This window comes from Schistocerca nitens, chromosome 5, assembly GCF_023898315.1.
Source record: "Schistocerca nitens isolate TAMUIC-IGC-003100 chromosome 5, iqSchNite1.1, whole genome shotgun sequence".
NCBI lineage: Eukaryota > Metazoa > Arthropoda > Insecta > Orthoptera > Acrididae > Schistocerca > Schistocerca nitens.
In genome coordinates this window covers 307,175,158-307,190,701 of record NC_064618.1, presented here as the reverse complement: position 1 = coordinate 307,190,701, position 15,544 = coordinate 307,175,158, and the positions used below count along the sequence as shown (strand labels likewise).

General features: G+C 45.5%; 1 protein-coding gene across 4 annotated transcripts in view; it reads right to left on the bottom strand.

The window, feature by feature from the left end:
- LOC126259224 (protein GDAP2 homolog) overlaps positions 1 to 15,544 on the bottom strand; it is a 1,081,164-nt gene that overhangs the window by 409,071 nt on the left and 656,549 nt on the right. The gene's annotated exons all lie outside the window — the stretch shown is intronic.

The window sequence follows — 15,544 nt, the reverse complement described above, 5'->3', positions numbered from 1 at the left end:
GAGCTGTCGAGGTGCATGGCGAACGGATTTCTGCGGACTCCTTGTGAAACTACGGCGGATGTATTCGACGTCTGTGTCAGACACTTGGGGACGGCCAGGCGATATGCCTTTACACAAACAACCTGTTTCTAGGACTTGTTCATGCCATCGTCTAATGCTCTGTGCTGCAGGAGGATCCACACCATAACTAGAACGATAGTCACGCTGAACGGTTATTACTGACCCGCACTGCACAAAACGTAGAACACAAAACGCTTTGTGTTGTCACAACACCATTTTTACTAGAACTGAAGTGGGCGCACACTGCTGCTACCCAGCGGCAACCATGTAAAACTCGAGAGTTTGGTCTTTCCAACAGTACGTTGTTCACGCACATATCTCAAATAACGTAACAGTTACGATTTTCTAAGAATCGGATGATTCTTTTTGATATACCCTGTATTATTGATGACTGAAGTCTCTTACATGTATCTATTCTGTTTAATAACTTATGGGAAAACGCTAATAACTTACGCTCCAACCCAACATACGAAATGCGACAGTAAAGTAATGAGACTGATGTGAAAAAATTTTTCTTACCGTTTTAGTCAAGTTTAGTGTTGTCTCCTTCAAAGAAGTTTCCTCCTGAATGCACACACTTTTTCCAGCGCTTCTGCCAGTGATGGTAACATTTCTGGAACTCATCTTCCGTAATATCCTCCATGACCCTCGTCACAGCTTTTTGGACATCTTGTGTTGTTTGAAAATGGTGTCCCTTGACCGCCATTTTGACTCTTGGAAATAGAAAGAGTCGCACGGAGAGATATCTGGTGAAAAGGTGGTTGTGGTAGTACTGAAATTTGTTTTGAGGTTAAAAATTGCTGTACTGACAGAGCAGTATGGGATGGCGCATTATCGTGATGCAGAATACAATTATCAGCAATGTTAGCACGGGCACGAAGAATTCTTTTACGAAGCCTTTCTAAAATTTCTTTGTAGTAATATTGGTTAACTGTTTGTCCAGGAGGCACCCACTCTTTATGAACAATTCCCTTGGAATCAAAGAGGCACACAAGCACGCATTTCACTCTTGACTTTGACATGCGATCTTTTTTTTGGTCTGGGCGATCCCTTTGAGCTCCATTGCAAACTTTGGCGTTTTGTCTCTGGATCGCACTAAAAAAAAAAAAAAAAAACAGCTTTCATCACCAGTGATAACACGGCTCAACAATTCTGGATTGATTTCCGTTTGCTCTAACAGATCGGCTGCCACATTTTCCGTGTTTTACGCTGTTGTGGTGTGAGATTTTTGGGGGCCATTTTTGCACAAATCTTTCTCATACCAAGATCTTCAGTTATTGTTAGACGAACCGTTTCTCGATTGATGTTCAGTTCTTCTGCAATCATTTTCACAGATAATCTTCGATCACATAGTACGAGTTCACGCACCCTGGCCAAGTGAGGTTGATGGTCAACATTCGTTCTGCCTTCACCAAACATTTTATGCCAACGAAAAACTTGAGCTCTTGACATAACCTCCTCTCCAAATGCCTTCTGAAGCTTACCGTAAGTTCTCGTCGCGTTTTCACCCCATGTAACACAAAAAGTAATGGCATAACGTTGCGCAATATGTGCGGTACCCTTTCCGTGACGAGACACAGAAACACGTGTTAACTTATTACAGCACAACTCACGACTGAGCAGTTGCATCGATGTGCCGCTTGGACTATTAGCAGCTTACAGACCAAGGTCAAAGATATTGTGCCTAAGGAAGCCTGCAGGGTTGCCAAATCTTGCAAAAAGAAAACAGTCTCATTACTTTATTGTCGCACCTCGTATTCTCCCAATGTTACGATGCACCCTGTGTAAGAGCGTCATTTAGAAATACAGGCCATGTAAATTATTCCAGTAATCAAAAGGTAATCAAATACAAGATTTGTATAATTTAATAATTACCTATAATTACCAACTGATTTCTCGGGTCAAAACTAATTTTGTTTTTGTACACTGACACTCCTAAATGCCGGCAGTAGCAGTACAGATCTGGAGCGCCGTGCTAGCCGAGTGCCTTGGCTGGGAGCAGAGGCGGCGCAGCCGCCGGCGCCCGACGTCCCGGAGCCTGCAGTCTCTCAGTCTGCGCCGGCCGGTTGCGAATCGATGTCCCGGCCGGCGCGGTGCGTCCGCGGTGCGAAGCGAGGCCTGCGTCACAGGTAAATAAACCAGGACCAGCGGCCGAGGCTGTCGAGCGTCGACATCACACGTCCGACCCTCACCCACGCACATGACGCTACAGACACACTTTCTTCATCTAAGCACAGCAAACCTGCTAAGTGCATGATACAGGGTACTTCGCATTGTACCGCAAGTTAGGGCTTCTTCACGTTAGTTACACTACTCGCCATTAAAATTGCTACACCAAGAAGAAATGCAAATGATAAACGGGTATTCATTGGACAAATATACTATATTAGAACTGACATGTGATTACATTTTCACGCAATTTGGTGCATAGATCCTGAAAAATCAGTGCCCAGAACAACCACCTCAGGCCGTAATAACGGCCTTGATACGCCTGGGCATTGAGTCAAACAGAGCTTGGATGGCGTGTACAGGTACAGCTGCCCATGCAGATTCAACACTATACCACAGTTCATCAAGAGTAGTGACTGGCGTATTGTGACGAGCCAGTTCCTAAGCCACCATTGACCAGACGTTTTCAATTGGTGAGATATCTGGGGAATGTGCTGGCCAGGGCAGCAGTCTAACATTTTCTATATCCAGAAAGGCCCGTACAGTACCTGCAACATGCGGTCGTGCATTATCCTGCTGAAATGTAGGGTTTCACAGGGATCGAATGAAGGATAGAGCCCAAGGGTCGTAATACATCTGAAATGTAACGTCCACTGTCCAAAGTGCCGTCAATGCGACCAAGAGGTGACCGAGACGTGTAACCAATGGCACCCCATACCATCACTCCGGGTGATACGCCAGTATGGTGCTGACGAATACACGCTTCCAATGTGCGTTCACCGCGATGTTGCCAAACACGGATACGACCATCATGATGCTGTAAACAGAACCTGGATTCATCCGAAAAGATGACTTTTGCCATTCGTGCACCCAGGTTCGTCGTTGAGTACACCATCGCAGGCGCTCCTGTCTGTGATACAGCGTCAAGGGTAACCGCAGCCATGGTCTCAGAGCTGATAGTCCGTGCTGCTGCAAACGTCGTCGAACTGTTGGTGCAGATGGTTGTTGTCTTGCAACGTCCCCATCTGTTGACTCAGGGATCGAGACGTAGCTGCACGATCCGTTAGAGCCATGCGGATAAGATACCTGTCATCTCGACTGCTAGTGATACGAGGCCGTTGGCATCCAGTTCGGCGTTCCGTATTGCCCTCCTGAACCCACCGATTCCATATTCTGCTAACAGTCATTGGATCTCGACCAACGCGAGCAGCAGTGTCGCGATAAACCACAATCGCGATAGGCTACAATCCGACCGTTATCAAAGTAGGAAACGTGATGGTACGCATTTCTCCTCCTTACACGAGGCATCACAACAACGTTTCACCAGGCAACTCCGGTCAACTGCTGTTTGTATATGAGAAATCGGTGAAAATTTCGTCATGTCAGCACGTTGTAGGTGTCGCCACCGGCGCCAACCTTGTGTGAATGCTCTGAAAAGCTAATCATTTGCATATCACAGCATCTTCTTCCTGTCGGTTAAATTTCGCGTCTGTAGCACGTCATCTTCGTGGTGTAGCTATTTTAATGGCCAGTAGAGTACGTACGGAGCGCGACGAGAATAGCTGCTTAAGTGCGTCGTTCCGAGCTGTAATTAGTCTGTGTTCCTAGCCCCTACGGGAGTGATACGTAGGAACTGCAGTAGACTTTTGATCAAAAGTATCCGGACACACATTGGTGGACATAAATACGGGATGTGCAGACTCTTCGCCTATACGGGTTGAAATCTGCTGGATGCACTGCCAATGGGGTGTCTGAATGTCTTTGAAGGAATGGAAGCCCATTCTTCAGCAAGAGACGAAACCAGAGAAGGTAGTGATGTTGAACGCTGGGGTCTGGAGCGAAGTCGAAATTCTAACTCATCCAAAGGTGTTCCCTTGGGTTCAGGGACAGGCTGGACAGTCGATTTCAGTCTATTTCAGGAATGTTATTGTCCATAAACCACTGCCTCAAAGATGCTGTTTTATGACAGAGGCGCCTTCATGTTTGTACAATCAACCATCGTTTTCAGTAGACCTCAAGCGCCGCTTAGCACTGATTAGAGAAATGTGTGACTTATGAGAAGCTGCTCGACCATTAGACCCCATTATTTTTAACTCCCGACGCACAGTGACTGTGCTACATGGTCTGGTATTAGCACACTGGTACTCGCGAATATTTCCTCCCGCTGACTTCATGCTATTTTTCTATAACCACCCACCGCAATAGTCGACGGTCGCTATCTCTCAGTAGGTCTGGTCGGCTTACTCTTGGTTTCGGTGTGCTCGTTCCTTCGCATTTCGACTCCACGATATTATCAACAGTCGAGCTTGGCACCTTTAGAAGGGTTGAAATGTCCCTAATGGATTTGTTACTCGGATCATATCCCTGAGTAGTTCATGTTCGAAGTAACCGAGCAGTCCTAATGGACCCATTCTGCTGGTGCTGCTTCTATGCTGAAAACACAATACTCCCCCCCCCCCCCCTTTTTATACCGGCTGGTTTGCCTCTCGTAGCATCTAGTGGCCACTTCCGCATTACACAGCGACGTCCATACAGGGTGTTTCCGTAAGAGGGTGCAAATATATAACTGAGCAAGGAGAATGTTCCACTGGACTACACTCATGCTCATAAATTAAGGTCAATTGCAGAATGTGGTGTCACACAATGTGGCACTACACAAAACTGGCGCTAATAGCATAGGCACATGGGGAACACACACGACACAGATCTGTATGCCCACGGTATTGGTGATAAGTTGAGAAAACCGTCCCGAAACACATGTGCTACAAAACGCCACTGTTTCTTTCGCATGTACCCCGACATCCATATGATCACCATGCACACGTACACAAGCTGCACAACGGGTTGGCATACTCTGGATCAGGTGGTCGACCAGCTGCTGGGGTATAGCCTCCCATTGTTACACCAGTGCCGGTCAGAGCTCCTGAATGTCGTAGGGGTTTGACGACGTGCAGCGATACGTCGACCGAGAGCATCCCAGACGTGCTCGATGGGGTTTAGGTCTGGAGAACAGGCAGCCCACTCCCTTCGCCTGATATCTTCTGTTTCAAGGTACTCCTCCACGATGGCAGTTTCGGTGGGGCCGTGCGTTATCATCCATCAGGAGGAAGGTGGGACCTATTGCACCCCTGAAAAGGCGGACATACTGGTGCTGAATGACGTCCCGATACACCTGACCTGTTACAGTTCCTCTGTCAAAGACATGCAGGGGTGTACGTGCAACAATCATAATCCCACCCCACACCATCAAACAACGACCTCCATACAGGTCCCTTTCGAGTACACTAAGTGGTTGGTATCTGGTTCCTGGTTCACGCCAGATGAAAACCCGGCGAGAATCACTGTTCAGACTATACCTGGATTCGTCCGTGAACATAACATGGGACCTCTGTTCCAATGACCATGTACTGTGTTCTTGAGACCAGACTTTACGAGCTCTCCTGGGACCAAGGGTCAGTGGAATGCATCTTGCGGGTCTCTGGGCGAATAAACCATGCCTGTTCAGTCATCTGTAGACTGTGTGTCTGGAGTCAACTGTTCCAGTGGCTGCGGTAAGGTACCTAGCAAGGCTACCTGCAGTATCCTGTGGCCGTCTGCGGGCACTGATGGTGAGATATCGGTCTTCTTGTGGTGTTGTACACTGTGGACGTCCTGTACTGTAGGGTTCAAATGGCTCTGAGCACTATGGGACTCAACTGCTGTGGTCATCAGTCCCCTAGAACTTAGAACTACTTGAACCTAACTAACCTAAGGACATCACACACATCCATGCCCGAGGCAGGATTCGAACCTGCGACCGTAGCAGTCGCACGGTTCCGGACTGCGCGCCTAGAACCGCGAGACCACCGCGGCCGGCTACTGTAGGGCCTGGACACGTTTCCTGTCTGCTGGAATCGTTGCCATAATGTTGAGTTCACAATTTGTGGCACACGGAAGGCCCGTGCTACGACCTGATTTGTTTGACCACTCTCCAGTTGCCCCAGCGCCACCGTGCGACGAGCGCAGGTCAAATGCACCGCATGGTCATACCTCGAGGTGGTTTAAACCCGCAAACCGTCCACCTGAGCGTTGTTTAACCATTTATCAGCATTATCCGTAATTGATGAGCATGAGTGTGCTTTATGTTGGGAAAACTGGAGTAGGAGAAGCCAGCTTAACGAGATATGGAAATAAACTTGTCTGCAGCCTTCTCTAGCATTACTGTTTTCCAGCTTACTTACAACTAACATGCGTTCAAGTTTACACGTACTGTGCTGTTTATTTACATGCACGTTCTTTCTTTCCTGCAAGGAAACGAGGAGGACGAAGCCTAATTATCACGATATGATGATGTAGGTTTTATTTACTTTACTTGTCTATAAGATGGATCTATTGTGTCGTATTTACATTGTCCCATGACAGAACGTGCTACGAATCAACAACAGACCCATTCATTAGTCAGTGCTATTCAGAGAGGTACAGTAAAATACGATGGAGCAGTATCGTTATAGTTTCGCAGAACTCCTTGACATGCACCTTGTGTATGGGGAAGTACGTTGCAATACTCTCGCTGCTGATAGGCTGTACAGGGAACGATTTCCAGACAGGTATCATCCGTCACGGCGGGTGTTTATTTTCCTCGATCGACGAATGCGGGAGACTGGTTCATAGGAAAGAAGAAACGAGGATCTTGGCAACAGGAGGACCATTCGCACACCCTATTTTGAAGAGGAGGTGTTGGAAGGTGTTGCAGCGGACCCCACTACATATACTGATCGTATTGCAACGTAAAATGGGCGCTGCACATACCAGCGTGTGGCGAGTGCTCCGCGAACAACAATTACACCTACAGGCAATGCTCGTGATTAACTTTGCAGCAAGGGTCGCATTGTGTCAGTGGTCGCTCCAGAAATGGAATGATCGACCAGATTTCCTCCAATCTAGCTGCTTACTGACGAGGCCTCATTCGATCGTGGTGGTATTTCGAACAGCAGGAATAGCCATGTGTGGGGTGAGGAAAATCTTTACGCTGTACTAGAGTCACACCATCAAGTATATTTTGCTTGAGTATCTGGGCCGGCATTGTAGGCAAAAATCTCATTGGGCCGTACCCTCAACCTGGCCGTCTGAATGTTCATCTGCACTTGAGGTTCGTGCAAAGAGTTCTACTTGCGTTTTTGGAAACGTACCCATGGCTCTTCGTGATAGGATGTGGATACAACATGACGGTGCACCGCTTCACTTCAGTGTGGATGTCTGCAACCATCTCAATGCTGTATTTTCTGGTCGCTGAACTAGAAAGTGAGGTCCTATTTCATGGCCTGCGAGGTCAGGTGACCTGAATCCCTTCTATTATTTCCTATGGGGTGTCTAAAGTCACTTGTGTATGTGACCTCAGTGGATAGAGAAATGGAATTAGCTGCCAGAATTGTAGCTGCCTGTTATGCGATTCGAAACATACCAGGTATATTGTCAGCGTCGTCAGAATCTTGTTCGCCGATATCATGCTTGCATTGAGGTCGATGGCCGTCAGTTTCAGCACATTTTGTAAGATACAGTACAAAAGGTAAGTTCATTGTGTGAAAGATGGTATTTGCAGTTAACTGTAACTATTGTAAATAAAGATGTACACAGTAAAGTGATTTTATTCCTATTTTCTCCATAAATTGGATTCTCCGACACCAGATTCCCTGCCTCAAATTGTTCATTCGAGCATTCTCTACGTCTTGTTAAATTTTTGCTCGCTCTTACGGAAACAGCCTGTACATTTTTTGAACAGGTTTTGGATATTCCTAGATTCATTACAGAATACTGATCTCGAAACTTTGTACGAATAAGCAGGCTTTCCCTGGGTAATTGGCATCGATATTTTGTTTGCCATTTCACTTTTTTTCAGAATTTCCTTCGTGGTCTCCCGTGATCCAAGCAAACCCACGACCATTCGTGCTACCGTTCTCCGAACACGTTCAGTATCCCGTGTTTCATTTGGTATGTGTCTCACACACTTAAGAAATATTCTGAAATAGGTCGCACGAGAGTTTTGTGAGCGATAACCTTTGTAGACTCACTGCTATTTTCATAGTATCCCACCAGTAAACCGATGTCTACCAACTGCTTTACTAACGACTGAGTTTGTGTGTCCATACTACTTATTTATGTAACATGATACATTAATTCGTAATAGTAGACGTTGGAAGGTTAACTTACAATCTTATCCGCAGAATTTTAGATTAACAATACAATTCAGGCGTTTACATCACGTGCCTAATTTTCGAAGTATAAAATTAGAATATATCACGATATAACAGTTAACTTAAATATCACACTTATCTCTACGTGTACAGATCTTTGTCTTCAAAATATTTACAGTTTAAATGAACATTGAAATATGGTTCAAATGGCTCTGAGCACTATGGGACTTAACTTCTGAAGTCTTCAGTTCCCTACTACTTAGAACTACGTTAACCTAACTAACCTAAGGACATCACATACATCCATGCCCGAGGCAGGATTCGAACCTGCGACCGTAGCGGTCTCGCCGTTCCAGACTGTAGCGCCTAGAACCGCTCGGCCAGCACTAAAATATGGATTTGTGCATTTTTTTCTTATGTGATATAGTTTAATAACTGTTTGAATGAGTGTATAAGTTACGATTGTTAATCTGTTAGCCTTCTAGTAGATATCTGTGCTTTTCAAGATACGTATGAAGTTGTTATCGAAAGCAGAAGATTGTCATAGAACTAAGAATCTTATTGGATTACAAAAGTTGCAAAAAGCTTTTGTGAATTTCTATGTTAAGTCTGTTTTATTGATGGACAATGTTTCTCTTTTTTCAGTCGTGTGGTTCGTGAGATAGTACCTGCCTTTCGTTAAATTACTGCAGGGACTATTTAGTTACACATTACTACAAACTGTTACACCAGGTATCTGTATGAGTTGACTGATTACGGTTGTCACTCTTCCATATTGTACTCTCTGGGATACACGTGGGACCTGTTTCTCAAGCGTCTCATCATTTCTGACGGTACTTGCTCGAAGCGTACTGAAGTTAACGCGTGTAATTTGTTCGCTTATTTAAAGTAGCGCGTTGATATGTTTGCCAGTCTTAACAAAACCATTACAAGATACCCACTTAACTGTAGTCATGACACCTTACAAAATTTTTCGGCGTTTCGTACAAATTTACGAGACTTATCGATACAACATTTTGAATCACACAACCTTGAACTACACGTAATGGAGTCTTGGCTGTAACTTAAAATAAGTCGAAAAGAACTGCAGTTCTCGACTCATCGGGAACACTAGGGCATAGAATAAACCACGGTACGTCGGCTTGCCCGCATCTCGTGGTCGTGCGGTAGCGTTCTCGCTTCCCACGCCCGGGTTCCCGGGTTCGATTCCCGGCGGGGTCAGGGATTTTCTCTGCCTCGTGATGGCTGGGTGTTGTGTGCTGTCCTTAGGTTAGTTAGGTTTAAGTAGTTCTAAGTTCTAGGGGACTGATGACCATAGATGTTAAGTCCCATAGTGCTCAGAGCCATTTGAACCATTTTGGTACGTCGGCTACAGTAAATCGAGTCTTTAATATCAGGATCTGAAACTGAAGTTGTAAGCACATATTCAGATCTCTCGTACTATGTATCACGATGTAATGTGGTAACTAGTTTGCATGTGTGGGAAATCTTAAAATTGCATCAATTCTAATGCCATTAATTCAGTTAGCTGAGTGAACAAGCGTATTTAAAGCTAAAGAGAAGAGATCAACTCACCTGTAGTTTTAAAGAAAATTAAAATTTAATTCACGAGCTATGTGCATATTCACATCTTTGTGACAACCTACTTTTACCTACGACAGAGCGTATGTGATCATTCCACGTCATGTCCCCACAAACTACAAACTGTTCCACACAGGTATTTGTCTCAGTTAACAGATTACAACTGTGATACATTGATGATGTTGTCATAGGACATTAATGGATAATTATCATTAAACTGGCTGTGTTCAGAGTGCCGCATTGTAGGATGTATACGTCACAGGATGTTGAAACATTGTAGGTATGTCCATTAATCTGAGCGCTTGCAGAATATGCTGAAAAATATAATAGTTGCACTTTCTGCCACCAGGTGAAAATAAGGTGCTGTAAGCAGTCATGATGTGGTGTGCGAAAAGGAGGGAACAATCAAACACATAATAACGGTGCTTCTGGTCACAAGTTACAACATATGTTCAACACGGTCTACCGACTCAGCAACATTCTGCATTCCTTAACACGGCATGGTCGACACTCGATAGTTGCACGCAGCATATCCGGCGCAATCAGAGCGATGTGCCATCGTATACTAATCTCGAGATCAGGAAAAGCCAGGATACATCCCTGATGGACACAATCTTTCAGATATCCCCACAACCAGAAGTCACCTGGATTTAGGTCGGGGAACCTGGAAGGCCACTCGTCTTGAAAGTGCCTTGAGATGATGTGGTCGTTACCGAAGGTTTCTCGAAGAAAAACTTTCACCTGGCAAGTGACGTGTTGTGTCGCCTCATTTTGCATGAAAGTGGTGGTGTGGCATAGTTGTGTTCGTGCAAAGCTGCGATCACGTGTTGCACAAGGAGGTCCTGATAACGTGCAGATGTCACTGTATACCTAACCGGCACGCGGGGTGTTATCTCGAAGACAAACGGACCCAGAAGGCTGGGGCTGGTGAAACCACACGACACAATCACATAACCTGGATGCAGTGAATGTTGCTGCACATGTGACGGATTAGACGCGTATTGCGACAGTTTTGTGCATTCACGCCACCGCGCAGAATAAAATGTGCTGCGTCCGTTCAAAGAATATTCCCCAGTAACATGTGATCCATTTGCATGCGTGCCAAAATACTAAGGGCAAAGTCAAGGCGTGTTAGCCTACTTTGGGGCTTCATTTGGAGCACATTCCTATTACTGACCATATTCTTTAGCGCATTTATTGACGTAAGCCCTTTCACAGCGATTTCTGGCGGCGATATTCCCGCTACAAAGCGCTGATATTGCTGCTTTTCTGATGAAACAACTTTACTAGCGGCGTGCGGCCTTTTTTCTCAGTAGCCATTGTATTTTGTATGGAAAACTTCAGCTATCTTAACCTTTTACACCAACAGTCATTTCACAAAAGAAAGCGACACGAGTTGCCAAGCGATAAACAGCATACTGACGTTAAAACGGGAGACATTTCATATTCCGTCTGCTTACAGCGCCATATTTTTACGTGGTGGTGCAAAGTGAAACTTTTACTTTTTTTAACTAAATCCGCGAGCGCACCAATTAATGAACATACCTGCGATGGTTCAACGTGTTGCGATGTATACATCTCGCACTGCAGGACTCGAATCACCGTCAGTTTAATTACAACGACCAGGTACTTTTCTGCTTTTGTGAAGTGCACAACATTCCCTGTATGAAGTAAAAGCATTAACCTGCCTCCGCAGCCCACTGCATTATAATAATGCGAAGCTCCGCATAGAAGTAGCCCGCACGAATGACCGTGTCTGAAGCACTTGGCCAAAAGGGAATGCAAATAAGCACGATATGTGTTAACGCTAGTATTGACCTTATCCTTACTTCTTTAGATATATCTCTGCAATACATTAACACTCACTACAGTAATCTAGGTACAGTATATACATATTCCTGAATTTTGTGTGTGATGACGGAATGCTATATTAAACCACCTCCACTGTGTCTGTATCAAAAACAAGAACGTGGTTCTGCATTGTCACCCAGCGAAAATTGCGAAAGGAACAACTTCCAGTGGGCGTTTGGAGTCGATAACTCGCAGAAGCGCTCTTCTCACAGCGGCACATAAAGCTGCACGTCTTGAGTGGGCCAAACGATTCATAAAGTGGGTAAAAGCTGACCGAAGGCGACGTGTCGCTATTTGCATGATGCAAGGTGTCCAGTGCACCGACAGCAGTATGTGTCTGATGTAATTCTGACCGTAGGCGCTTCTGTTATGTTTTTCAGGTTTTTAACCGTATCATTAGGTGAGTCCACTTGTTCAGTTTTCAGTGCAGATGAACCAGGAATATTACACCGTAAGATGCAAAACGAAGAAATTATCCGAATGGGGCGGAAATCGGTAGATGCGATATGCATGTACAGACAAAAAATTACTACAGTGTCAGAATAACTGGATGATTTATTCAAGAAAAAGAGCTTCACAAATCCAGCAAGTCAGTAACACGTCATTTCACCTCTAGCCCTTATACAAGCAAATATTGGCATTGGCACTGATTGACAGAGTTGTTGGATATCCTCCTGAGGGATATTGTGCCAAATTCTGTCCAATTGGCGTGCTATATCGTTAAAACTCCGAGATAGTTGCTGGGCCCTGTCCATAACGCTCCAAACGTTCTCAATTGGGCAGAGGACCAGCGAGCTTTCTGGCCAAGGTAGGGTTTGGCAAACACGAAGACAAGCCGTAGAAACTCTCGACATGTGCAGGCGGGCATTAGCTTGCTAAAATGTAAGCCCAGGATAGCTTGCCATGAAGGGCAAGAAAACGAGACGAACAATATCGTCGACGTAACGCTGTGTGTAAGGGTGCATCGGATGACAACCAAAGGCGTCCTACTATGAAATGAAATGGCACTCCAGACCGGAGTATGGCTGGTGACAGTCAGGTAGGTATCCCACCGCTGTCTGGGGCGTCTCCATACATGTCTTCGGCGTTCAAATGTGTGTGAAATCTTATGGGACTTAACTGCTAAGGTCATCAGTCCCTAAGCTTACACACTACTTAACCTAAATTATCCTAAGGACAAACACACACACCCATGCCCGAGGGAGGACTCTAACTTCCGCCGCGACCAGCAGCACAGTCCACGACTGCAGCGCCCTAGACCGCTCGGCTAACCCGCGCGGCTTGTTTTCGGCGCAGAGTCTCATAAACTGGAGCAAAATTGCCTTTAGTGAAGAGTTCGCTTCGACTTCAGCCCCGATGACCAGCGAAGACGTGCCTAGAGAAACCCCATACCTGGTTGTCACACAACATACGGCCTGACAACCAGGACTGATGGTTTGGGGTGCCACTTCATTTCACAAAAGGACCTCTTTGGTTGTCATCCGTGGCATCCTTAAACACAGCGATACGTCGACAGTATTCTACACACTGTTTTGTTGCCCTTCACGGCGAGCAATCGTGGGCTTACATTTCTGATCAGCAGGATAATGCCCGCCAGCATATGGCGAGAGTTTCTATAGCTCGTCTTCGTACTTTCCAGACCCTACCTTGACTCGCTCCATTTTTGTAACTCATTTTTCTGAATAAACCTTCCAATTTTTCGGAAATTGTTATCATTTTTTGTCTGTTCAATACAACACATCTACAGATTCCCGTTCGATTCGCATAATTCCTTTATATTGCGACGTAGTGTGTATTTCACTGTTGTCGGTGACCCCATGTTGACGCACTCCCGAGAGCAGCCATAATTACAGGGCTGTGCTCATAGTTCCCAGTTTGACTGAAACACAGGCACCCTATCACACTTCGACGGCTCACTAAATCACCCAGTATTAATCTCCTAGGAAACTGCTTGCACTGTATGGAAGACCGGATTAATCGTAGTTACCAACACGTTCTCAGTTAGGTAGCTCTACGGCATCTTAATATCAATGTGCGGCCCTCGCTGGATATGGCATCACCTGAAGAAACTGGTAGAATCCCTAGGTCGCCGAATTGAGGCCATCATGACAGCTAGAGGCACTAATACACAGCATTAGCGTGATGTTTCCTTTTACCATTTTTTGTCTGGTATGTTTATTTGGGTTAGTACCTGCATGCGGTATTTTTAAGGTCCTTGTTGTGTACCAGTTATCACTGTCTAAGTTTTCACTGCTACTGAAGACTCGTTTGCGTAATCGCCCCCCCTAGAGATATTGTAGGATGTTGTGCAAGTGATCAGTGTTTGGTGCAATGTCTGGCAACCAATCCTCGAAATTACCAAATGTAATACAACGTATGCAAACAGGCGAAATGATACGGAAGTAATGAATTATACCATCACTGATCACGCACTGGAATTAGTCATATCTGTCAAATACCTAGGAGTATCTCTCCATAATTAGGCTACCAAGGGATCTCGATCTTGGAACTGAATTTCTGTGATTTAACCTACGCCGAAAAAATTCAAATAATGTCGTTTTAGCATAGCATTGCGCCATAAAGTACAAAAAGAGACCATGATGAAATTTTATAAAGTGATGGCGGTTCCTATATTATCCTACGGAAGCGGAAGCTAGGTTACCCCTCCGCTCCCCTCCACTCCCCTCCACTCCCCTCCACTCTCGCCCCCCCCCCCCCCCCAAAAAAAAAGAAACCTGTCGGTCCATCACTGGCCCTTATGTAAGCAGTTATTCGGCTTGGCATTGATTTATAGAGTTGTTGCATACCCTCCTCAGGGGTACAGTGGCAAATTCTGTCCACCTGGTGCGCTGTATCGTCAAAATCCCTTAGACAGTTGGTCGGTCCTGGCCATAACGCTCCAGACTTTCTCAAATGGGGAGAGATTCGACCAATGGTGTGGTATTGTACAGAATGTTATAAGGACCCCAATACTCATTCTCGAATGGCAGACGTAGATTTCAAAGGGGTTATAATGTGCTTAGTGCACAATACGGCGTTCCTCCCTTGTTGCGATCAGACGTGGTCGACGAGTATGTCTGCCCTCATGTTTCCATGCTGTCAAAACATCGGACCACGGTCACATCCGAATGCCCCACAGATCTGGATATTGCACGACTCGACCAGCTGTCCAATTGGAGACCCACAACGAGACCCTTTTTAAACCTTCTCAGGTACTAGTAACGTTATCTCACACGCGCATGCGGGAAATCCACGTTCTTCACAGTGATCATTCAACATGTGACGCAGTTCACGGTCCTTACCAGGGCTGGTAGCAACACTAAACACAAACACCCCTAATGCCCTCTGGTGGCCGTTTTACCTGTCACAGCGAAATTTAACTCTAATCGTTTTCATACCCGCCGATAGTGTGGACGACTACGAAATTACACTGATATCCGACCATGTCTTCTGCGAGCTTCACTTTCTTTGTCAGGCAGTGTATTTGTAAAATTATCTTCATCTAAATCTACCTGTACATCTATACCATGCAAGCCACCTTGCCGCGTGTGGTGGAAGGTATTTCGCGTGCCACCTGTGTCACTTCCCCTTTTACCTGTTCCAGTAACGTATGGTTCGAGGGAAGAATGATTGCTGGTAAGCCTCAGTGTGAGCTCGAATCTCTCTGATTTCATCTTCATGGCCTTTTCGTGAGATATAGGTAGGACGAAGCA